The sequence below is a fragment of the Mauremys reevesii genome, linkage group 2, assembly GCF_016161935.1.
Source record: "Mauremys reevesii isolate NIE-2019 linkage group 2, ASM1616193v1, whole genome shotgun sequence".
Taxonomy (NCBI): Eukaryota; Metazoa; Chordata; order Testudines; family Geoemydidae; genus Mauremys; species Mauremys reevesii.
Genome location: NC_052624.1, coordinates 151862742 through 151888756, shown reverse-complemented (window position 1 = coordinate 151888756; position 26015 = coordinate 151862742). Strand labels below are relative to the sequence as shown.

Below are 26015 nucleotides of genomic sequence, written 5' to 3'. Positions count from 1 at the left end.
ATTTCAGTCTCAGTCAAATGCTTGCTGACAGATAAAAATGCCAGGGATAGAAAGAGATGGTACATCTGAGCACTGGGAGTAGTACAGCTAGTGCTTATAGGATTTCACCAAAAAGCTGCTGCACCTTTAAGACATTTGGCACTGGAACAGAACTTGGCCAACGGAGCCGAATCTTACACAAGCTCCTTTTATTTAGTTTGCTGCTCAGTGGGGGGAAGGAGAGCAACTGTGGCAGAAACAACATGTGACATGAACACAAAACAAATGCCTGAATTTCAACTAGAATTCCCCACCACCACCACCACCTCAGAATCAAATTCACAGCACAGTCTCTTCTCCCTTCACTCTTAACTGCTAAAGGATCCTCAATGCCGGTCCCTTTTTCCTCTCCTCTGGCAGTAGCCTTGTACAACATGAAAAATAGTTAACGGTCAATTAAATCAAAAATGGCTGTCAAAGGAAGTGCTGTAAATCATCTAGTCAATGGTCAGGCACAACAAACGGCCACCCTAAAGTACCTAGCGTAGTGCAGTGTCGGCAGGAGGTGTGAGCGTAAGAGAGGAATTTTGCATGGTTTCAAAAGAAAAGCTCAACCCTTCGGGAAGAATTTGAGATCTGGCTCACTTGTGAAGCCACCACCTTTTTATTTCTTTCTGAAATCTTCATTAAAGATTTAAAATAAATTTTAAAAAAAGAGTTTGCTCCTCTGTGTTTAAAGTAAAAGAGACCAACAGATCAGTTGTGGTAATTACAAAAGCTGGTGGCTGGGTGCCTGATTCTGATTCCACTTGCACCAGTGTAAAACTGGAGAAAATTCACTGAAGTAAAGAGTTACATGGGGAAAAGTTGGTGAGAGTTCAGAAACAGGACCCAAAGAAATATGAACAAGCACGGTGGCACTACTGAATATCTAAGGCTTGCATACAGGGCATGTGAAAAAGAACAGGGATGGGAAATCAGTTCTTTATAAGTAATTACCTATTATTATTATTTGTTTTGCTGTAGCACCTAGAGACTACAACTGAGATCAGGGCCTCATAGTAATAAGCACATAGTAAGAGCGAGTCCCTGCCATGAGAAGTTCACAGTCTAAGTACACAACACAAAGGAAAATAAGTTATATCCCCCCCTTTTTTAACAGATGGGAAACTGAGGCACAGAGAGATTACGTGTCTTGCCCGAAGCGTCACAAAGTTTGACCTGAATTGTTGCAGATCTGCTGAACTTGAGACAGTCCTTTCTCTCAGCTCAGACCTAACAGAGAGGAAATGGCTTGGACTCCCTGCACTTAGTTTCATTCTAATGGGTAGAATGTGCCTTGCTGTGCACAGGTGTATGTAGTGGGTGATGCCGGCCAGAAGGAGCCTTTTCTCCCTCACTTTTTGCCCTGCTGCAGACTCCTAGTTCTTGACTTCCCAGCACATGACGACTGGGGAGGGAGAACATAAGCAGTCTCTTCTCGCCCCCTTGGTCCTTTGTACAGGGGACAAGCACAGTCCCAGTCCTTGTCCTCATACGAGTGGAAGACCATAATCTTCCAAACAGGCAATTGCTGTGGTCCACCTCAACAGCCCAACAGGAATATATGGAGACCACACAGTGCCAAACCCTGTAAAAGTGAGTGTTTCCGAGTAGTGTCTGGGGACTGTGCCAGCACTATGCTCACCTACTCTCCTCCCACCTCAGCACCACAGACTCATAGAAAGGTAGGGCTGGAAGGGACCTCAGTAGGCCATCTAGTCCTGTGCTGAAAGTTACCAAGGGACGTTGTGGAATCCCCATCATAAATCTTGGAAATCTTGCAAAATCCAAGCCAAAATTTAGATTTCGAAGCAATCCCAGAAACAGCAACTCCACCAATGATCTCAGATCTATTATGCCCTAGAGTCAAATAAATTTGGAAAGAGCATGTAGCATCTTTCAAAGACCTGCCACTCTTTGGCATGGCATCAAGCTCCTTCACATCTTTTTGAGAGAGAGCCTCAGAGCTTCTTGGACTTCAGTGGAACTATGCTGATTTACACTAGCTGAGGCTCTGACCCTGTAAGCACAATTTCAAGCTAACAAACTTTCAGAACGTTTGTGGTCTGCAAGCATTTTTAGTTAAAACCACTAGGTCAATCAGTGTTTGTAAAACTCATGGAGATCCTATTGTGAAAGCTGCTCTGTTAGAGCATAGCAATTTTGTTACCTGCTGCCTTCCTGTCAGATTTCACAAGCTAAGTGGCACTAGGCTGGCTCAGGCTTGGCTTGGCAAATCTCTCAGCGATGCAAGTAGTGGTGGCACAATGAATGTGTTCAACAAATGGCACCCTCAACTTCTGCGTCAGCACTGAACGACCATGAAAACGCAGCTAGAGATGGTTAGAATTTTCAGAGCAAGCAGCCCTGAGACGGGGAAGCTGTCTCACCTGAGACACTTGAATTCATCATTTTCTTGGCAAAGTATGGTTAAGATGAAGGCCAATTAGATCCAACAGGATTTGAATTCCAGGGCAAAATACTATTCAATGACAGTAACGGTAGCAGAATTTGGCCTTTAATGAATTCCATCCAACACACACTGCAAGGCACTGTCTAGACTAGGAGAATGAAGGATATTTATTCAGCAAATGTTGAACAATACATCTTCATTAATGCATAATTAAACACCAAGCATTAACTATGGCCATCTTACACATTTTCAACTCCACCACTTTTGTCTACACTAGGTGCTAAATTGAATTTTAAAACTTGTTAATTGGCACTTTACCCATCACACCTCATTTTCCTAGTCTATAGAGGGCCCAAATATTAACCTCATTTTGTAGAGGGGGAAACTCAAGAGATTAAGGGACATGTTAAAAGTCACAGTAATGGAGTCAGGAATGATTCTATGAACACAATTTAACCCAGTCCCTTACATTATCCACTAGACCACACTGCTATCTCTTACCAATTTAGAACTTGTTAATGATCTGAATACTCTAGACATAACTGGGTTATTTTTCTTGTAACACTGTTCAGCTACATCAGTTGCTAACCTTTCTCATCTCAACATCCCTGCAGCAGACAAAGTTTTGTAGAGCAACGGATATACAACAAGCTGCATTTTTGCTCAGTTTTTAAAGTTTCACAAGTTACTTTTTGAAATTCTTGTCAATAAACCGTGGGGAAAAAATTGCCTTGTGGAAGAGGCTGCTGCTTTCATTCTGTTAAAAATGAATATGTTCTCCAACAACTTCAGCTTCCTTGTTGTTTCGTTTCTTCAAAAGATACATCCATCAGAGTGAGCGTACTGTTCACGAAAGTGAGCTTTCCGCACTAGTGTTAGCCAGACTTCCTTCACACAGGCCTGTTAATGCAACTCAGCTTCCCTGGCCAATGTGTTATATTTATGGGTGGAATTTTCAATCTTGCCAACCCCAAGTGTGCAAAAATCATGAATCAACCCCCCTCCCCCAATTTATATTTTAAAGGATAATAAACTTGGGGTTTTTTTTAATTTGCCTTGTGTTCTGTGAGCCTTTAGGTATCACATTTTTAGGCTTTTCTCTCTGCAACTATATGGACTAGAAACTTGCTTAAAAAATGAAAGTTGAGATTCTCATATAATCACATGACTCCAGGAGCTGGGGTTTTAAAAAAACCAATACATACATACACACAATATGCAAGACAAGCAATAAAATCATGAAAACTGGCAGCACTAGATTTTCAAAAGCAGTCTATATTATCTTAACACTGATCCCACTGAAGTTAATGGTAGATCTCTCACTGATTTCAACAGGAGAGAAGTTCAACCATCTTTGAAAATGCCACTTGATGGGTTAACTACAGAAAGTCTGGATGGAGCTTCAGTGTGGATACACATCCAAAGATCTGGACGCTTATTTGAACTCGAGTCTGAAGAGCTGGGCTTCATGTGAAGTCTTTTGTATGGTATTTTGGGGCTTCTTTATTTGGTCACAGTAAGATAATAGGAAGCAACAATCCTGTTGCATGAAACTGAAACATAATGGTGGGGGGGGGAGTTATCCTATTATTTTTAACATTAACAAAAAGACCACTCTGGATATAAGTAAGAATTTTCAGTGAGAGTTCAAGCCTGTTCCTTCTTCATCCAAACAGGTTGGCAAATCCCTTAAGTATCAGTTTCACAAACTGTATGGTGGTTTTACGATCTGCACAAACAAGAGTTTGGGATACAGCAGTGATTACAAATGATTAAGACCAATGCAGATTAACCCAAAGCTAGAGACCATAGACTTCCTTTCTATTTGCATGGCATGCAATCCCAACCTCCACGGAGCCAATGTACGAGCCCTTTGCAATGGCCAACAGTGATGCAAAAATTAAGTGTCTGTGAAAGTCAACTGAGAAAAGGGAAAATCACTAGACATACCTATTTTGCCTTTCCCATCCCTTCTTTTCTTATATATCCTCACAGTATTAGGGGGAGTTATTTTGTCACTACATCTAATAATCACCCCCAACACATTAGGAACAAACTGAAAGTGCTGAAAGAAATTAGCACCCATTCTGCTCTATCCCTTTGTCTTCTAAAGGAAGGCAGAAGGGAAATTTTCCTGAGCTGAGTTAAAATTGCCTGCTCCTTCCTTCTCCTCTTAGTTGTCTTTCTACTGATGTCACTAGTCTGGCCTCTGGATCACCTTGTCCTGACTTCATATACACATACACAAATATACAACATTCAGTATGTGCTTACGGCACCCTGGTCTTCTTGAACATGACATTTTCTTTCAGCAGCTCTGCTGGAACCAATGGTCAGAAACCTTGGAGCTTTGAAATATTTTAACCTTTACTTCAGGCTAGGATTCACTTTCAGCCTACTAAGAGGTATGTTCCCACTCAGACTTGCCTCCGAAATGCAGGCTTCTCAAAGTGAACAGTTATAAAGGTTTATCTGTGGGTGGGCAACTTCAGTGGTTCAAGGCACCTCTGATCTTCCCCTCATTACACCTTCGGTGAAGTTTCAGCATGCGGACTACAGCTGGAAGGAGTTGTTCACATCTTGGCTTCAGGTGGAAATCACTGTTGGAGCAATGCCTACTGAGTTGCCATTTTTTCTGCGAAGTAGTAACTAGTGCAATTAGCCTAGGACATGGAAGACCTGAGTTAACGTACCTGCTCTGCCACAGATTTCCAGTGCGACTTTGGGCAAGTCGCTTAGCCTTGCCGTTGCTCAGTTCCTTATCTGTAAATAATAGAATTCCCCTACCCCCTAAGGGTGTTACGAGGATAAATACATAAAAGATGGCCAAGTGCTCAGATAGTACATTACCCAAAGTAGATAGAACCATTGTCTGACCATGGAGAAATAATCATACATACAGATGACTACAGCACCAGGAACTGACATCCTTGCACCAATTCCCCTGGTCCAGCTGCATTTTAACAGAATGTATACACAATTAAAATACATGCAACTGAATAGGGGAGGGTTTGGGGCACAAGTAGGAGTAGCACTGGTTTTGGATGGCAGACATATTTTCCCCACCCACCTACTTGCCTTCCTAGAGGTCAAAATAGAGAAAAACCTGCAGTGTGTTCAAAAGAGTTAGAGACATATATTGATGTACCATCAAATGAAAAAAAAAAGTGGAAAGGGCATTTTCATCACCTCTGAAAGCGGTGATCAAAGCAAACTTGTCATCTTATTACAAAACCAATCAATGCTGCTTGTTTTCTTGCTTTTATGTCATAATCTATGCTGCAGAAGAATTACACTGATTGCTTTGCCAATGCTAGAAGGATCTTGATCCGGAGCAGGAAAGGGCTCTTGTGTGAAGGAACGATTTTTTTTTGTTTGTTTGTTTTGAATCCTTGTAGGTACATGGTTTGGCTAATGGAATGCTTTGACATGAAGCTGTCTGGACTGTGACTGCAGGAACAAACGATAGCGAAGTCAACGCCTCTAAACATTCTTTTAGGGCCTGTTCCAAAGCCAGTGGGAGTTTTTCCATGGACTTTAATGGGCTTTGGATCAGTCCCCTAAAGTGCATATAGACTCCTGTCCGACAAAGCGTTCATACATATTCTCAACTCTAAGCACATAAAGGCAATGGGACTACACACATGCTCAGAGTTAAGTGCTTTGCTGGGCCACATTCTTAGTGCTCAAGAAAGGTACCAAGTTAACAATTCTAGAGAGTATCACAGGGGTAGCTGTGTTAGTCTGGATCCGTAAAAGGCGACAAAGACCTGTGGCACCTTATAGACTAATAGAAGTATTGGAGCATAGGCTTTCGTGGGTGAATACCCACTTCGTCAGACACATGTCAGAGAGTTACCAAGTTATTCACCAAAGATGCAGCGATCTACCAGCATTTTAACAAGGTCCTCCCACAAGTACTTTGCCTTCTTAGGTTCTGATTAATGCCTCATGGTGCATAAGCTTATGGAGAGGAGGAATGAGGGATCTGTGTTGTTACTTGAATACAAAAGGACTCTCTTGTAACAAAGGAAGGAGTCAACAATCTGATATCATATTATTCAGTCTTTTTAGTCCTTGAACTCTTTGCCATTGATAGGAGTTTTCTATGTAAACAGCTATCCACTAGGAGCGGATTAATTTCTGACAGTCACAGAACAGCTATCCATTTCACATTGAGGGCTGGCCTAAATCAGCATAACTCCATTGATGTCAGCAATTTATCTGAATTGAGAATGCAACTGTTGTCACTGTGGTCATAGGGCTGATTATGTAAAAGCATTTCATAACTTCAGAAGTGAGAGATTGTATATTTATTTATATCAGTTTATAAAATATTAAACAAAAAGGCATTTTTCTTGAGACTCTATGCACCTTTGACACAGCCACAAAATTTCCCATCCTCAGACAAGTTTCAACCCTCATTCTCTTCAAAAACCACAGTAAATATATACACTTGGCAACATACCAGGCAGGTCGAGAAATCTAGAATGTTGCGGACTGTCAAGATACATGGAATTACAATCCTTCTTAAAGAAGAGTATAAAAGCAAATCAGTATCCACACATCTCGAGTCACAGCTTTGTCTCATATTGTTTACCAGGGACCACATCTTGTGTGGAAATCTATTGCTCACACAGAGATACCTGACAGCTCAATATACTGCAAGTTAACATATATCATTGCACAGACAAAGTTGGGGAAGCTGGTTCGAAAGGGTAAGGATAATGCTCTGATTCAGCTGCACCTCTTTTGAATCTTTGCTCTTCAAGGTTGTGAAGTTTGGCACCAGGAGACTAAGGCTGATCTCAAGTCATTTAGGGCCAATCCCCATTGGAAGCTGAGCTCTTTTGAAAATCGGGTCACTTCATTTAAATGCCTAAAATAGGAGCTGAGCTGTGATGAATGGGGAAACATCTATTATCTATTATGAATATTTTGTGTTCCTCACTTTCCTAGTACAATATTGTTGCCTGACTGAACACACAGAGTTAAATCAAAGGAGGCTGTAATGGCCTTGTGATAAAACCAAGCAGGGAAGATAAAACAAGGAGTTAAGACAACAATGGCTGGACGGTCAGTTGGTGAGAGAATTTCATCTCACTGGCACCATTCAAGCTGGGATATGTTACTCTTCCCAGAGCTAAATTAAGCTAGAAATCAAAAGACCTTGACTCATTAAAAAGGTGCCCCTGGCAGAAAGGGAGGGAGAAGTGATCAGACTAGCTAGCCAGAACAAGAAAGAAAAAAAAAAACAGTCTGACTGAGACACACAGATGCTGTGAGCAGGAGCAGCTGCTACACACTGATAGAGATGGAGTTAGGTGGGTTGAGGAGAACTTACAAAGGTGTAAGGAATATCCATGCCTTTTACTGATGGTACAATACACATCAGTATAGTCCTTTTACTGTGGGTGCCCTTTTTGCCAAAGGCTTTGTGTATTGATGGATGAATAACGCTTTGTTTAAGTCACTTTAATCAACTGCTGTCAAAGGCTCCCAAAGAGTAACCTTTGCAAGGTCAGTTGGATCCACTGAGCTAATCAAAGTTGGTTCATAGGGGACTGTAACCCAGCTAGGCAAATAGCAGAATTCCACCTCAGGAAAAAGTCAAGGCCCAAACACCTATGTGAGTTGTAGTCAGTGGTAAGCATGACACAAGCTATTTGGAAAATCTGTCTCTTTGGGCTCTAGGAATTAAAGATAATCTTACACTCCACCTAGAAACGAATAGGTAGCCAATACAGATCACAAAACATCAGTTACATGTGCTCCTGCTGGGAAGCGCCGCTAACCTTCTTCAACAGATCATTTACCGTAATACCTCCATTTAGGTACATTGAAAGCACTGGGATTCGTACAAATACAACAGTACGAAGACTTAATTGTGACTACATTTCACATCTCTTTTCATAAGCGGTGAATAAAGAAGGTCACATTAACTATTCATCTAGAGCAGACAGATTTCATTTACATCGTGTGGTCTCTTTTTTATCACATCCAGATGCTGAAAGGTCCCGTTTGACACATTTTATCTCCAGGTCAACACAGAGTACTTAGACCTTCTTTCCTGAACGTGATCATATTAAATTTACAATTCCTCTTTTCTTGTATAACAATCAAAGATTTTAAAAGCAGCACCAAACAGAAAATAAAACCTGGTCAATTAGCTCTAAAAACTATAGTTATTCTTACCGCTACTTAAGCCATTTGGTTTCTCTCTGTCTCCACTGTTGTTAATTATCTGTATTACAGTAGCACCTGCAGTCCCATTGTGCTAGGCACTCTGCAGACGTATAATAAGAGATGGCCTCTGCCCCAAAGAACTATCAATCTAAATAGACAAAGTAGATACAATATATGGGAAAGAAAATATCTCCTCATTATACAGTTGGAAAAGTGAGGCACAGAAGGATGACAACTTGAGTAAGGTAGAACTGCTCAGAAAAAAATGATGAAAACAAAACAATTTAAATTTTCATCAATTTTTTGCGTTTTTTTGGGGGGGGGGGTCAGTAACTGTTCCCCCCAACCTCCAGTTTTCAAAAACTGAAAAAAAAATCCAGCCCAAAACAGACATTTTTAGTTTTCAAATTTTCCTTTTTTAAACAAAACCCTGAAAAAATTAATCAAAAACATACATTTCCCACAGAAATGCCAGCTCTATCATCATTTGTAATAACAGCTCCTAGGAGCCTTAGTCATGAACCAAGGCCCCACTTTACTACATGCACAGAACAAAACAGAACAAAACAAAAAGATGCTCCTTGCCCCAATCTATAGAACAGGGATAATGTATCACAGGGAGTCTATGGCAAAGCCAGGGACTGAATCCAAAAGTGCTTTAACCACCAGACCATCCTTCCATCTCTCATACAAGAAAAAAATGGAAGTAAATAAAACATAGTTTTGTCTTTTGTATGAAACTCTGTCATAGATAGAAACACTTCAAGACATTACTTTAAAGACTATCTGCTACTGTAGTCGTCTTCTATGAAATCCAGGGGGAAGGATACATTGCAAATCGTCTATTTCCCCACGGGAAAAAAAAAGATCTCATCCAATTAAAGACATTCACATTTGCCTCTCTCCTTGCTGTGATAGCTCTGCCTTTGTCTTGCCAAAAAGTTTCTGGCTTCAGGACTGTAACTTCTATTACGAAAGGGAAAGAGGCAGCCAATCCATAATAAGCAGTCAAGGAATGGGGAAAGGAAGTAATTTACGTATTTTTAATCTTCGAGAGAATGATTTTCTCTGGCTGGATGAAAAGCCAAAGTATTAAATCTTTTAAATAAAACATTTCTTTATTATTCTAAGTAAAAGAACAAAGATTATTTGTCTTTTAAGAGTTTAAGACAGCATGATAGCCTTAAGAAATATCACTTTTGTTTGCTACAAAGAATGGAGTGTATTCAACATAAATAATACAATAAATAACTTCCCAGCATCCATATATTTTTGTAACCTTCCAAGCATTCTATTTCATCTTCCGCACAGTTTAACTTTGTACACCTTGCTTAAACACTTTGGACCAATGGGACCTATTGATGCCTCCTCCCTTGCAGCAAGATAAATTATTCACAGGCCAGAGCTAGTTCTAGAAAAGGAACAAGAGAGTCCTGCATTTTTCCTTCAGTTCAACAAATGAATGCTAAGGGAACAATACCGGTTAGGATGGAAGCAACCCTGAGTGGTTCATAACACATTGACCAGAGGTTTATGCAAGGATGAGTAAGGCGTTCAGTTGGGACTCAAACGATCTGGGTTCAATTACTGAGTTCTTGCATGACTTTGGACGAGAAATTTAATTTCTCTGTGTCTAAGTCCTCCCTCTTTAAAATCTGGAGAATATGCCTTTTTTCATTTACACTTTGTCTTGTTTAGATTGTAAGCTACTCAGGGCAGGGGTTGTCTCTTACCCTGTGCAACACAGAGAAGAATAGGGCTCTGATCTTGATTGGGGCCTCTCAGTTCTACAGGAATACAAATAATAGTAAATACAGGAGAGCTAACTTATATACTTTGCTTGGTCAATAGTCCTATAGAATTTAATTTAGAATAATACCCCTACTTTAGAATTCTGTAGGATGATTAAAAGATCTCTAGAAAGGATTGCAGTCTATACCAAATCTGTAGAATTTCATAGCCACTTCCCACCACTTGTGCCTGGCTATGCCGCTTCCCCTCCCCCACACTTATTACAAAACTTGGGTTCACAGAGCATGATCATGATCATGATCCCCACCTATTGATGGAAGTAGCATTAGTTTGGGATCCATAAACCAACCATGGTGAGGGGTGCTGTCATTAATAATAATTTGTTTATAACAACCACCAAAGGCCCCAATCAGGCCCAGTGCCCCATTGCACTGAGTGCTGTACAAAAGCAGATAAAAGACAATATTGACCAGGGGGTGGGGGAACAGCAATCCAGAAGATGGAGAAAAGTCCAAGTATGAGAGATAGTGTGGTCTACTGCATAGGGAACTACTCTAGGAATCAAAACACCAAGGTTCTAGTCCCACTCTGACCTGCTGTGTGACTTTGGGCAAGTCACGTCACTTCTCTGTTACTCCTTCCACCTTATCTATTTTGGCTGAAAACTCTTTGGTGCAAGACCTAACACCAGCCTTTTAATATGTGCCTAGCACAATGTGTCCCCCAGGCTCAGCTGAGGCCTACAACAACTGTGATAAATATAAGAAGCCGGGTGGTGGTGGAAACCATTTGTGGAAAAAAAATACAAGAGGTCCTTCAGTCACTGAGGAGGCTATGAACAAGCTACGATATTACTAGGGGACATTTTCCCCATCAAAACTTCTAGTGATCCCCACAGAACATTCTGGTACGATATGCCAGTGACATTTCAAGCGATTCATGTAACCTTACTGCAGTGGAGTTATCAAACAAATAAAGATAACTGTTATTGCCATAAAAGAGAATTAGTTATGCTGATTTTAATGGGATTTCACGTCGCATGAGCCAGAACATATAAACAGCCCTGGGTAGCAAACAGCACTCTGTCCTCCTTCCATCACCCTGTCCCTCCCACTACCCCAATGGCAGATGTTATGGCTATTCTCACTCATACCAGTGGCATCTGTTTAAAATAAATATGTCCAACTGGGGTACCTAGAAATTAATGATTTACGCTAATTATCCTAATGAGGATTTCATTTTGCACTCAGTTGGCCTTTGCAGTTTGCTGGGCTTTTTATTTATTCATTTATTTAATTACAAATCAATATTAACACACATGGTTCTGGGGCCTAAGTGAAATGAGTCTGATGGTCTCAGTCCAACTTCTGTTGGAGCAGCATCCATACCAAAAATGCCACAAGCACTAATTAGGCCCCTTGTTCCTAGCCTCTGCAGATGGGCCGAGGACTGAACGGAGGCTAATGTACCTCTTAAAGTAATCCCTATAGGCCAGGGATTCACAGGGGGCTAGGGGAGAATGCAGTTGGCAGTGCCCAGTGCTTATGCTGTGTATAAATCAAGTACTATATTATAGACCTGATTCTGCTCTGATTTACACTACTGTAAATTGAGAATAACTCTGTTGAAGACAAAGGCATTATATTGATGTAAAATTGGTGCAAATGAGAGAGAAACCATACCCAGAGTCACAAGAGTTTTCAATCCAGCATTGCCCAAGCAAGAATTTAAAAAACAAACTTATTGGGAGTTTTGTCTTCCTGGTTTGGATTATTTAGTATTTTTTGACACAGGTAATGTTTCTTCTTGATAGTGCTTTTATCTTCCAGACAGGGTTTATTTTGAGAAAATTTAGTTTACTAACAGAAACAAATTAGCCAGTCACAAAAGACAGAGGTGCACTTTCATTGCTCTGTAGTTTGATATTATTTCTAACATATTAAAAATAAATACATAAGGCCACTAACCTCTCCTCATTCGGGCCCCATGCATGAATTTAAGTATGTGACTATGTACACCCCTATTCAGCAAAATACTTAAGCAAATGTGCTTGAGTCTCATTCAAATTAAAGCATGTGCTTAAAACGTGCTTATGTACTTTGCTGAATCGGGGCCTCGATCCCCAATTCAGCTCAAGTCATTGGAAAGACACCCCTGGATTTCAACGCGAGTTGGATTAAGCATTCCAAATAGCTCCTCAAGATGCACTTCCATCACAAGACTTGTGAGAATTTAGACAATTCAGACTTTACACCAGGTAGGGTGACCAGATATCAAGTGTGAAAAATCGGGACAAGGGTGGAGGGGTAATAGGCAACTATATAAGACAAAGACCTGAAAACTGGGACTGTCCCTATAAAAATCGGGACATCTGGTCACCCTAGCTCCTGGCAAGGAGAAATACCTGGATGGGCTGGTGTGGAGCTTTAGGGGAGTCAATGAAGGCACCAAGGTCCACCCACATGGTTTCCTATTAGAATTGGGGTCATAGCCATGTTTTTACAAAAAATCCTCTCTGCCATGCTGTGTGCTGATCTTCACTGGGTAACCTTAGTGATGTTACTCATGTCCTCCTTCCTTTTGCCAACAGAAAAGCGATGTTTTGCTGAGGACATGATTCAATTTGAGAGAGTGCAGAGAAGAGCCGTAAAAATGATTGGAGGCCTGGAAAATACGCCTTACAGTGAGAAAATTAAGGAACTCCATTTGTTTAGCTTATCCAAAATAATATCAAGAGCTTCCTTGATTATGGTGAATAAGTACCTCCAGGGGGAGAACATACTGAGTCCTGAACGGGTTTTTAGTCTAGCAGAAAAAGGCATACAAAGAACCAATGGCCGGGAGTTAAAGCCAGATAAATTCACATTAAAAATAAGGCACACATTTTTAATACTGACAATATTAGCCATTGGAACAAACTACTCAGGAAAGTGGATTTTGCATCTCTTGAAGTCTTCAAATCCAGACTGGATGGCCTTTCTGGAAGAGATGATTTAAATCAAACACAAGTTATAGGGCTAAGTACAGGGATACCTGGGTGAAAGTCTGTGGCCTATATTATACACGTTATCAGATGAGAAGATCTATAATGGTCCCTCCTGGCTTTAAAATCTATTAATGAAGACACACTACATAGATTTTCAAAAATTACCAGTGATTTGGGGAGCCTACTTTTTTATTGTTTTCTATTTTTTTTTATGAACAACTTGAGACATCTTGAAAGAGTCCACTGAGCACCCATCCTCTGAAAATCAAGCTCCTTTAAGGTGTCTCAAGCTAGGCCATCCAAAAACTAAGTCACATCAAATCACTACTGCCTTCTGAAAATATTGGTCTATAAGTCTGATAGAACTTCACTGAACATGCCACACAATTTGGCTATAACTCAATGTTGGGGGAAAAGTAACCCTTGCACATTCAGTGGCCTCCCTCCTGGTTTGGAGACTGGAAAAAATCCCAGGGAATCCTCTAATTTGGCCCATAAAGGTTGGTGTCATTTCTAGAGAGACAAAACAGGAATTGGGGCCCCATTGTTCTAGATCCGGGGTCGGCAACCTATGGCACGCGTGCCACCTTTGGCACACGAGCAGATTTTGCCTGGCACGCTGTTGCCGGCCGGGGTCCTGGCCGCCGGCCCCGCTCAGCGTCCTACTGGCCGGGGGTTCTGATCACTCATCCGGCGGCTGGGACCCCAGACTGGCAGCAGGTGCGCCCCCCGCTCACCACACTCGGGTTCTGCGGCTCCTGGGAGTGAGAGCCGCTGGGGCTCGGGGCCCTAAGCCTGCTGTGGGAGGGGCAGCGGCAGCAGCTCACACTCCTGGGAGCCTCAGAGCCCGAGCACGGCGAGGGAGGAGCTGGGGGGGTGCATGGGGACCGCCGCCCGCATGCATCCGCTGCAGGAGCCCCCCTGGAGGAGTGGGGGCCACTGGGGTGGGGGTGGGGAGGGGAGGGCTCAGGGAGGGGGGAACCTGGTCTGGGGAGTAGCCCCTGGACACAGCTGGCCCCTGGGCAGGCTGACCTCTGGGGCATATAAAGGCTCGTTGGGATTTGCCCCTCAATGAACCGATGTGCAGGGGGCGGGGAGGAGAGAGGCATAAGATGGAAGTTTTGCCTAAGGTGCAAAATATCCTTGCACCGGCCACTGCACTAAACTGATAAGATCTGCATTTTAATTTAATTTTAAATGAAGCTTCTTAAACATTTAAAAAACCTTGTTTACTTTACATATAACAATAGTTTAGTTATATATTACAGACTTAGAGACCTTCTAAAAACGTTAAAATGTATTACTGGCACGCAAAACCTTAAATTAGAGTGAATAAATGAAGACTCGGCACATCACTGCTGAAAGGTTGCCGACCCCTGTTCTAGATACTGTCCAAGTAAACAACACAAAGGCCTGGTGTACACTTAAAACATAAGTTGACATAATTATGGCGCTTAGGGGTATGAAAAATCCACACTCCGAGCACCATAGCTATGCCAGCCGAACCCTCGTTGTAGACACAGTTAAGTTGATAGAAGAATGCTTGGATTCAGGGAGGTGGAGTTCCTACAGCAACCAAAAAACTCCTTTTGTCACTGTAGTCTCTGTCTACACTAAGGGGCTATACCAGCATAGCTACAGCACCATAGCACCTGTAAAGTAGACATGGCAGAAGACAATCCCCCCACTCCAGAGAGTTCACAATCTAGGATTTAGACAATATGCAAAGAGTGTATAAACCAAAACCCAGTGAAGTGGGGTTGGGAAGACAAGGTTCCATAGAGACAGGTGTATTTGAGTAAGTGATTAGTCTCAGTGATCTCGGCAGCCCTAGGCAGTCATCAGCCTATCCAGTGCCAGATGGCAGTGATCTGTAAGCAAGGTGGCTATATTCTGCTCTCATTCATCATGCACTACTCCCACTGAGGTCACTGGGAGTTTTGAGCAGAAACTGTGCAGGAGAAACTAACAATAAATGCCATACAGCCTGCTCCAAAGTCAAAAGACGGGGACAAGAATTCTGCATGGAGGGTGAAATCCTGATTCTTAGTTAGATTATTGAGTCTTCTTTACTTGGGGAGTGCAAAGTGGGGGTAAATCCAGTGTCACTGATCATTCAAGGTAGAAAAAATTGCAGTTCATATCTTACTCGATTCAAAGCCCACTTAAGTCAATGATAATTTTGAAAGCAATTCAGGGTAGAATATAGCAATAAACACCTGATACAACAGCAGCTTTAGACATCTGATATAACTAGTACCAAGGAGAAGGAAATATTATCCAGTGCAAGATGGACTATGTTTTGAAGCTTCCTTTGAAGAAGCAGATTAATCTCTGGATGTTACTGTCTTTTGTGACATAGGGACGGGGAGGGTGGGGAGTGGGAGAGCTTTGGATAGGAATATCTACCTTTTCTTTTCTTTTGAATCCACATCATTTAGAATCTACCATTTCGTAATCTTCTTTCAGAAGATTTAGCTGGAATTTATATAACTGAAGGAAGAATGAGATGGGGTGGAGTGGGGCAAAATCTTTAAATTGCATCTATCAGCAGAGTAACTTAAATCTAAGGCTGATGACTCCGGGTCAGGATTTGTTTTAAATCTGCCTTGGAAGCAACTGCGTGCTTCAGGAGATTGGTAATGAGATATAGAGCCTTTCGCCCTCTAGGATTCCAGTTCAAATCCAGGTCATTAGTAGCTTTAAGCACTAAGGGGAAAGGAGGAATGGAAATACAGCTCCCCTCCTATGCTAAAAAGCAAAGTGGAGTTCTTCATTCGCTAACCAACTTGGATAAATCAATGGTCCTCCAGCTCCCCTTCTCAAATGGTGCAGTGAGAGCGCCCCCTTCTGTTTCTAACTATTCTGGTTGTAAGTTATCTGGTGGTTTTGTGGCTGATGTTAAATAAATGACACAGTCCAGTTCCCATTTGGCAATGTCGATATCATAGAAAAAACAAAGTTGTCCCATGTATTGGCAACCAGAGATATTCACTCCCTCAGAAAGCATTTACTTATATAGGAGGCACTCAATAGACTTACACTATCTAAAATAATAGTCACCCCATCTTGATATGGCATATAATTATCATACAAACCTAAGACTGGAAAACATATCCTGGGTATTTGCAATAGAGATGCAGAATATAAAATCTAATGATAAAGAAAAGCACATTGCACTTGTATTGCATCACTCATTCCAAGGATCTCAAAGCACTTCAAATACCTTCATTAACTACATCTCATAACATCCTTACAAGGTAGATTAATATTAGAGCAGGTCAAAAAATGTCCAATGAAACATGATTCTGTTGGAAAACGATGGTTTGAAGAAATCAAAATGTTTGATGGGAATGTATCAATGTTGTTGAAATTTGCCAAAAAATTATTCAAGCTCTTTATTTTGATGCCATTCCACTTCATTTTGACTAATGTTTTGACTTGTTACATTATATAAAAGTGAGAACACAACACTTCAAACTTATCAAAATGAAATGTTTTGATATTTCTCAAATAAAATTTTTTGAAGGTTAAGTCTGTGGGAAATTTTGACTATACACTCTGATTTGGGATGAAAGGACATTTCAAATGGTCAGAATTTCCTATGGAATGGAAATTCTGAGTCCCAACCAGGTCTAATACATATTATCATCCCCATTTTACAGATGGCTAAATAGAGGAAGAGACATTGAGTAGCTTTCCCAAAGTCATATAGCAATTCAATGACAAAACCCAATGAAAAACCCAAGTCCTACATTCCCTGTACTCTTAGTGAATTTGACACTACAGAATGCTGAATGCACTGGCACTTGCTTAGTTTTCAGCATGTTGGTAGCCCCATTGAAAACAATGCACATGCTTATGTGCGTTAACGAATGTGCGACTTAGGTGGGGGCTTGTAGTCCCTTCAAAGAATAGATGAGGTAAATATAAAATATCTATCAAATTCACTTTATATTTCGTGAGGAGAATTAATCAGGTGGCAATTCAATAAGCTAAAAGACAACCCAAAATATATGTTTATAGAGTCTCCCATGCCAGCAAAAAAATACAAGTATAACTCAAGGTTTAATGCAAAGAATATACAAATATGATTTCTAGGTAAGGACCTATTATGTGCATTCACCTTGGATCTTATGTATGAACGATTCTTCACTCTTAGCATAACTACTGCTGTGGATTCTTGTACCTAAAAACTGTACTGAGACCCACCATACTCATTGGCCTAATTTTTCAAACGTGGCTAATCAAGTTCAAGCTCTCTGTCCTTACCCTCAAGGTACTTGATAGTTTCGGCCCAGGATATCTACGATCTCACCTAAAGCTCCTGAATGAAGACCCTAATCATAAACTCCTGTTCTCAGGCACAATGGAACTTTCTACCACAAGGGTAAAGCTTGTTGGTGCAGGAGACAGAACACTCTTGGGGGTCAACCCCAGACTGTGAGATGAACTCTTACAGAGACTAAACACCATCCCAAACATCACCACCTTCCACTCCATGTACAAGGTGCACTTCTTGCAGTCTCTGCTATAACCAAAACAAAACACTACACTGAACACATAACCCTCCCCCCAGAGAGGACCGGTGCTTAAACCATGTTAGTCACATCACTCATCTCACTACTAGAAGACGCTCAGCTTCTAATGATGAGGGCAATATAAGAACCCATACAGAATAGAATAGGTGATTTGAAGGTACCCTACTTGTCACACTTAAAGAGCTTCATTTTCATTGTGCACTCCACAGTTATGAAAATCAGAACCTTTCTGAGGTGCCTTAAGTTGGGCACCCCAAAACTGGAGCCCATTTAGGTTGCAATTTCCAAATAGGTCTAAGGGAGATAGACTCACACTGAAAATCCTAAATCACTAGCCACTTAGGAAAAGTTAGATCACAAAATATACTCATTACTGTGCCTTGCTAGAAATGACAAAATTGTTTTATTCTGACAATAATCATGCATGATTCCCTGCACTACCTAGAAATACTGAACATTATTTTATGCAACAGAGTTAGAATATATAAAACAAAGGATAACCTAACTTAGCCCCCCAAAATAAATACCTTCTCTACATCCTACTCTGATTAAATGTTACACATAACTAGAATTTAAAAAAAAATGATTAAGTGGCAATATTTGTATTTGAACGCATAAGGTGGAAAGTATTCCTTTAATTTTTTTATGTTCACATATCCTCCAAACTCTGCTGCTGCCTCACAGTTCACATGTCAATCAGCTGTATCAGGAGACAGAGAACGAAAGCATAAAGGTCCTACTCAGAGCGTCTTGGCAGTAAGGAATATAAAACTGAAAAGTGCATTAGGAACCACTCTGTTTACTACAACTAATTGTCCCCCCTCTCCCCAGCCCAGCCCTGTTGGCCAGTCAGCATTTCTCAGTAGTTTGGTCTTTGTTGGTCCTGCTTCATAAATTGACAGGGCATAACTTGTTCAACAAAGGATGGAAAATTGAGTCCATCACACCAGGTGATAAGTACGATAAGCCCAGCAGCTCAAGAAATGGGATGGGTTGAGTGGGAGGGGGCACGCTGTGCTGGGAAAAGGCAATATGAGTGGGTGGGTGTGGGTGTGTATGTATTATTGGGCAGCTTATGTGAAGTGGTACCAGCTCAATTCCTAGTGAGCAGATGTCTACTTCATACAAAGACCCACCAGCAGCATTGGCAGCCTTAGGACAGATCTAGCAACGGTGGTACAGGAATGTCAATTAGGGGTGTGATTTTCTTATAACATTTTTATACCAGCAAAAGCCCCTATATAGATGTAGTTATACTAGCAAAAAAAAAAAGTCCTTTTGCTGGTGCAGATTATTTTGTTCTAGGAATCAGTATAAACTATAGTGGCAACAGATTGCTTTTCCCAGTATAGCTTAGGCCATGGCTAAAGTGTGATTCCTGACCAACAAAGCTGCAGCTGCTAAACGCCCCTTCTTTAAATGCAGTTATACAATCTCAGCTATGCCAATATAAGATGCATCACACTGGGAACGCTTTGCCCGTATACTAGACCGGTATTCCTACACTGGCAAAGTGTTCCCAGTGTAGACGTGGTCTTATACTAGGTCCCTGAACTCTTTTGCAGATACAAGCTGTATCTACATTAGAATGGTTTGCTGGTATAGCTGTGCTGGCAAACTTTTTCTAGGGTAGAATATGCTTTAGTGAAGCAGACCAGAGTTGAATTAGGGAATAGAGACAGTTCCTAGAGGGAATCATTTTAAGATTTAATTAGAGCTGGTTGCATTTGTTTGTTTATTTTTACTTCCCGTTTTTGACCAGCCCTAGTTCTGATCCCAAGACCCTTCCAGTCAATGGAAATTTCCCCAAAATTACATCCAGCAGTTACTGGACCAGGATCTTGGTCAGGACTGAGTCACATACATACAGTTGTACAGAGGGATCAAGCAGTTTTGGTGCCCATGCTGTATCTTTCCTGTATATACATTGTCCTGCCTATAGAGTTCTCAATATATCACTCTCCATGACCATTGATATAGCTTTTTAAATCAAAATGAATTGTGTTCAGATGCCCCACTTTTAGTTACTCCAAATCAGCCCAATTGCATATCGTTTTGCGCTTGCCCCACTGTCCACAAATAGGCTTAGAGTCCTAAAACGCTCATTCAAAAGAAGGAAACAAAGGGATTTCAAATTGCAAATACTAGGCACCAGGAGATTCCTGGGTAACCTTCACCGCCTATTCATATAAATGGGAACTGATGTTTTAATTCTAACATTCCAGCCCAAAATTATCTGCTGATGTAAACAGAAACAGTTCTTTTGACTTTTTCCAGAGAATTAGTCCCTTCATCTCACTCACAGCAAAGAAGAGAGTCAAAATATACCCTTTGGAGTCTGAGCTTTGAAATGCCCTGTGTTGCTGAACATAGAACTCTATTCTGAAACCAGTGCTTGAGAGAGCGAGCGTGCAAGCAAGCTACAGTTAGAAGACCATAGGTACTTCTATACCCAAATACCTTAGTGCCTCAAAATCTTTAATGTACATAACACAACTATGTGATAGGGAAGTTCTATCACAGTGTTTCTCAAACTGGGGCTGCCGCTTGTGTTGGGAAAGCCCCTGGCGGGCTGGGCAGGTTTGTTTACCTGCCTCGTCTGCAGGTCTGGCTGATCGTGGCTCCCACTGGTCGCGGTTCACTGCTCCGGACCAATGGGAGCTGCTGGAAGTGGCGCAGGCCAAGGGATGTACTGGCTGCCACTTCCAGCAGCCCCCATTGGCCTGGAGCGGCCAGTGGGAGCTACGATTGGCCGGACCTGCAGACGGGATTCCCCTACACAAGTGGCGGCCCCAGTTTGAGAAACACTGTTCTATCATCCTCATTTTACCGATGGGAAACTGAGTCCCAGAGAGGCTAAGGTCACACAGAAATTCTATGGAGGAGCAGAGAAGACAACTCAGGTCTCCAGAGTTTTAGGCTAGTGCCTTAATCACAGAAACATCCTTTTGCCCCTGGAAAAGTTCCCTACTGCTTTTGAAAGGCCAGCTCCCCAATATTTTTGTCACAGAAGGAATGCATAATGATGGGCAAGTTTTGTTGAAGCTAGTAGCTAATTTAGACTCAGCTTTCCTTAATAAACCAAGGATCTTCACTTGTCCTTTTAAGTTATCCTCAAAAGGCTTTATTTCAACATTGCAGATGAAGATATAGTCTTTTTAAGTAACCGCTTTACCCTCTTTGGGAGGCAATTAAGCAGTGTAAAAAAATTACCACCTTCTGTTTCTATTCTCGTTATGGTAGATAATTGGTTTGTTTTAAAAGAAAGAGACAGAACTATTCAGACATTGCCCATTTCAACATTTCTAACTATTTTGAGACTACTGGTGCAAAAAAATTATTCAAACAAGTTGAGGTATAAAATATCTGGTCATCCGCTGAATTCACCCCCACACTCCCACACCTTCTCCCCATCCTCTGTCAATCATTGCTCCTTGAACACGCCCATTAACACATACTATTGGCTCAAGAGCCTTAACCTCTGCAGCTTCTGCTGTCATGCCCAGTGCTCTTGGATTTTCCCATCTCTTCTTGCATGCAATTCCTAATTTCCTGGTCCTGCAAAGGTACATGTGAAAACATGTTTAAGCCTCTGCAGGATCAGGCCTCAAGTTCTCTTGCCTCTACTTTCTCCTGTCATTATGTTGCTCTAACTCTGGAGCAGGCTGTACAATTTATGTGGCAGTTGAAGGTGAATGCAAAATGAAGAGGTAATGCAGACTGCATTGAATTTTAAATCTCCAGTTGACAATCCTTTCATGTTTCACATTTGGTCTGATTGATTGGTTTTAAGTCTCATGAGTTTCAGTAAATATACCCAGATTAGGAAGAGGTTAAAAAGAAAATGATGAATTACAAATTCAAGAACATGCTTGTTACCCTAACTAACCTGTTCAGGAAAGAGGAGATGATGTTTTATTTGTTGTTCCAAATCCACTCTGTTTTGCAGTCAATGTCTGTACCTGTTAGAAGCATGATCTATGTTAACTTTTTGTCAGTACAGTATAAAGCCTCTAGACTACTGTATCGACACCATCTTTTAAGAGGATCAAGTCTGTGTAATGCCTGGAATTGATCAAAACAGGGTGAGGAAACGGTATAATTTTTTCATGTTTTTTCCTCACGAAAGTCCAAAAATTCAAATAATAAAAATTGAAAAAAAATGAAAAATGCTTACCATAAAGTTACCAAAATGGTGAAAAAAATCAGATACATTTCATGAAATTTTCCTTTTTTGTTGTTGTTAAAATAATAAAAATGCAACGACTAACAAAAATGCAGCCAGCTTACCCTCCATCACAGTTTTTAGCAGAGACAACTCTGGATTTTCAGCTTCAAAGCTGAGCTACCTCCTGAGTTAAAGGAGCAACTGGTGGTGGTAGTAGCTTCTTATCTTTCATCTGGATCAGCCATTAGAGGGGGACATAGCATGCTTAGCCATTGTATTGCATGTTGCATAAAGTGGATCTACTTAGAAAAATTACTATGTAAAAATGGTGTCTTACTTTTAACACTGGATCCTTGTGTGCCTTTAATCTTAGTGCACTGTGTGCTGCACAAAATCAAAACAGCTGCAGAAAGATGAACTCTGCTAAAGATTTGGCAGCAAAGTTTCAACTGCAGAACCCACAATTTCCCTCCACTTACACTTGTGCAACCCCATTGACTTCCCTGTGTTGCACAAATGTAATGCAAGAAAGATGTAGAAGACAGATACATCACAGGCATGTACACGAGGGCAGAATTGGAACTGCAGGATTTATTACCAGTGCTGAGGCATGAATGAGAAACAACCCAGCTTGACTCTCAGAGCCCTACGTGAGAGTCTGCAGGGCTCGGTTAGGAAAAAAAATCAATCTTTAGACATACAAGTTGAGCAAATTTGATCAGGAAATCATTTAGACATAACTAATATGAAACCCAATCTATTACAGTTAGTCATCTTTCAGAATGATCCTGAGTCATCCTTAGTAAAAGGATAAAGAATCCCTTTATTTCTTCATATTCTGGTATAGCAATAATGTCTAACTAGTAGAAAAGACTGGCAAATGACAAGTACAATATTTTACAGTGATACAAACTTAAGTGGCATGCAACAATTCTGAACATTAAGTGCACTAGAGAGAGTTTAAGAGAAAATGAATACAATATTTTAATAATGTAAATGGGATTTTCAAGGACACTCGGTGTTGGTCTAACTCTGTAGCCATGGAAGTCAAATGGGAGTTTTATGATTGACTTTCCATAAGAGCAGAGGTATGAAAACATTGAGTGCTTTGAAAACCCTGAATGAATTCTTATTTATATTGCAGTAATCTAGGAACCCTAGTCATAGATCCCATTGTGCTAGGTGCTGTACAAACAGAAAAAAAAGATGTTCCCTGCAGGAAAGAGCTTACAATAAAGTGCAACCTGGGAAATGTAATCATCTCCATAGTTTCTTACATTCTTAATCAAAGATTGCTATATTCCAACAAGGATTCTTAACATCAAGTCAAATATTCTGTCTGAGTGTATCATTAACTTTTAAAACAAACATCATACAATCCAGATGATCAGAAAAGCAGCACATCTAACAAGATGGTGACCCCTGGGGCCTAGGGGAACTGGTTCACTGCTAGCTAAGAGGAAAGAATGCTACTTACATGTAACCCTTCTGCCGGGCCGAAACGATAGCAGCAAGGGCCGGGTTCAAAACATAATGCAAAACCAGCTCGAGCCCCCACCCAGTGACCTGGGAAAATCTTACACACACCCCTGGGCACCTCGAGGAGGCAATACTTCCCCTCTCGCAAGCACAGAGTCTTGGTGTAGCAGAAAAGGTTTAATTACATGATAAACAACAAGCATTAAATTGGGAAAATACCTCAGTTAGAGTTCATAGGTCAAACCATGAGCAAAGACCCACCCCAGCAAATTGGGCTGTGTCCTTCTCTCGGGGCCCTTGAGTCCAGCAACCCCCAAATCACCCACAGTCCCAAAAGTCCCACAATCCAAAAGTCTCTGTCCCGGGTCAGTGCAGCCCCAGAGTTCAAGAGTCTCTCTACAGAGGCCCCCTCCCCAGCCTGGGTAGAAAGGGGCACCTTACGTGGTTTCGGGCCCAACTGCCCTGGCTCTTCGTGGGGTTCTGCTTCCACTAGTCGTCCCCGCAAACAGCTCCGCTCCGCTCGCTCTGTGGGCTGCTCCGCTCTGCCAGCTGCTCTGGTCCACCAGCTGTCCTGCGAGCCGCTCCAGCCATCCTCGCGAGCTGCTTGGCTCCACTCACCCAGTGGCTGCACAAACTGCTCCGCTCCGCTCTGCCAGCTGCTCTGCGGTATTGCTTCAGGCTCCCCCACTCATTAGCACAGTACTCAGTGCTCTCAGCTCAGCAAGTCCAGCTCTTCAGTGATTTCAGCTCTTAGTGATTCCAGCTCATAGTGGGGGAGCCCCAGCGCCAGTGAGTTCAGCTCAGTAACCTGTATCTAGATTCTTAAGGGAATCAAACATTAACTCTGACATTCCACAGTGGAGAGAGGCACAGGTGGAACTGGTGCTTCTGGCTCACACAAGGAGCCTGCACCACCAAGTACAGATATCTGAAAAGCCTCTCTCTTTTCAATGGGTTTTGGAACCCATGTCCCCCGTCTAGCAAGCGCTATCCAGCTGACAATGAAACCTTCTATCATAAGACAGTTTTGTAGTTCCTCGTTTACTTAATCGGGGTGACAACATTTTATTGCTCCTGCCCCAATAACAACGAAATTGGGGCTCCCACAGCTGTGAAAATAACCATCCCAGGCTGCTGTGCAGTATGCTAAGTGGGGGGGAGTGCCAATGCAAATAATTGAAATGCTAATGCGAATACTCGAAACTTCTTTCTGCACTTTCCATAATTTACCACCAGATGTCAGGGTAGAGCTCATCCTGACTCTGCTTACATACAGAATCATCACTGGAGTGTCGCCCATTTAACCCCTGTTCTGATCTAAACCTGATTAGCTTTATGGAGTTGAAGAGATCACAGCCAAAAGTAGCATAACTATGAACTTTAAGCCAGAGAATTTGACCTTTAATTTCACTCAAGTCAAAAGCATCTCCATCTCGTCAAGGGCAGGGAGACCAAAACATCCCCACTCCTCCAGGAGTTTAGTTTGGAGAATTGCCTGAGCCAGAATAAATGGCATCTCCCATCCCAAATCAATAGTAACGTCCTGATTCTCCATTGCTCTGTGTCTTGTGAAGTCATTTACATCAATGCAAAGTGCATGTAAATAGTTGCCATTTTGATCTGGTATCATTTTGAATTCACTTTGCACTGATGTAAAGAGCCCAAGAATATGCAAGGTAACAGAGAACCAGGCCCTAAATGTATAGCGGTGAGTTAGCAAGCTCTTTCATCCCTCCAGCTAGCAACATTTGCTGAAATTCCGGCAAGATCAGCCTAATAAGAACTGCACACGCCATTTCACTATCTGGCTTGAGTAAACATACTGCTCTGGCTTTATCTGACATCCTCTGTGAGAGTTACCATCAGAGATACAGGCCTCTTAGATAGCGAGTCTGTTACATGCTCTCCATCAGCATGGCTGCAAGTACAGAGCTGCTCACTTAATTCCTTTATAAAGTATAGGCACACAAATGCATGCCTTGCTTTTCAACAGCCTTAATGGAGTCTGTCATGGGCAGGGGCAGCTCTATGTTTTTGCCACCCCAAGCACGGCAGTCAGGCAGCCTTCAGCGGCACGCCTGTGAGCGGTCTGCTGGTCACGCGGATTCAGCAGCGTTTCTGCGGGTGATCTGCCGGTCCCAAACTTTGGCGTACCCGCTGCTGAATTGCCACCGCAGCCGCAGGACCAGCGGACCTCCTTCAGGTGTGCTGCCGAAGGCTGTCTGACTGCCGCCCTCCCAGCAACTGGCAGGCCGTCCCCCACAGCTTGCTGCCCCAGGCACACGCTTGCTGCACTGGTGCCTGGAGCTGCCCCTGGTCATGGGTGGCCAGGGAGTAGGATATTTGGAACTTCTTTCTTAGGTTAATACTGTGGTGCTTAGGTTAATACTTCCTGGGCTTGGCTGTTATTTCCTTCAGCTGCTACAAGATGGCTGAAGTGGCCTTAGCTTATAATCTATTTTGCCTCCA

General features: G+C 41.9%; 1 protein-coding gene across 27 annotated transcripts in view; it reads right to left on the bottom strand.

Moving 5' to 3' along the window:
- The window catches only part of LRRTM4 (leucine rich repeat transmembrane neuronal 4), a 726983-nt gene that overhangs the window by 471018 nt on the left and 229950 nt on the right, over positions 1-26015 (bottom strand). For 3 of the 27 annotated variants that reach the window (XM_039527439.1, XM_039527423.1, XM_039527441.1), the window contains one exon: positions 21789-21861. The exons of the other annotated variants lie outside the window; for them this stretch is intronic. The gene's annotated coding sequence lies outside the window, so the exon portion shown is untranslated. The remainder of the gene's footprint in view (positions 1-21788; positions 21862-26015) is intronic. 27 annotated transcript variants of the gene reach the window in all.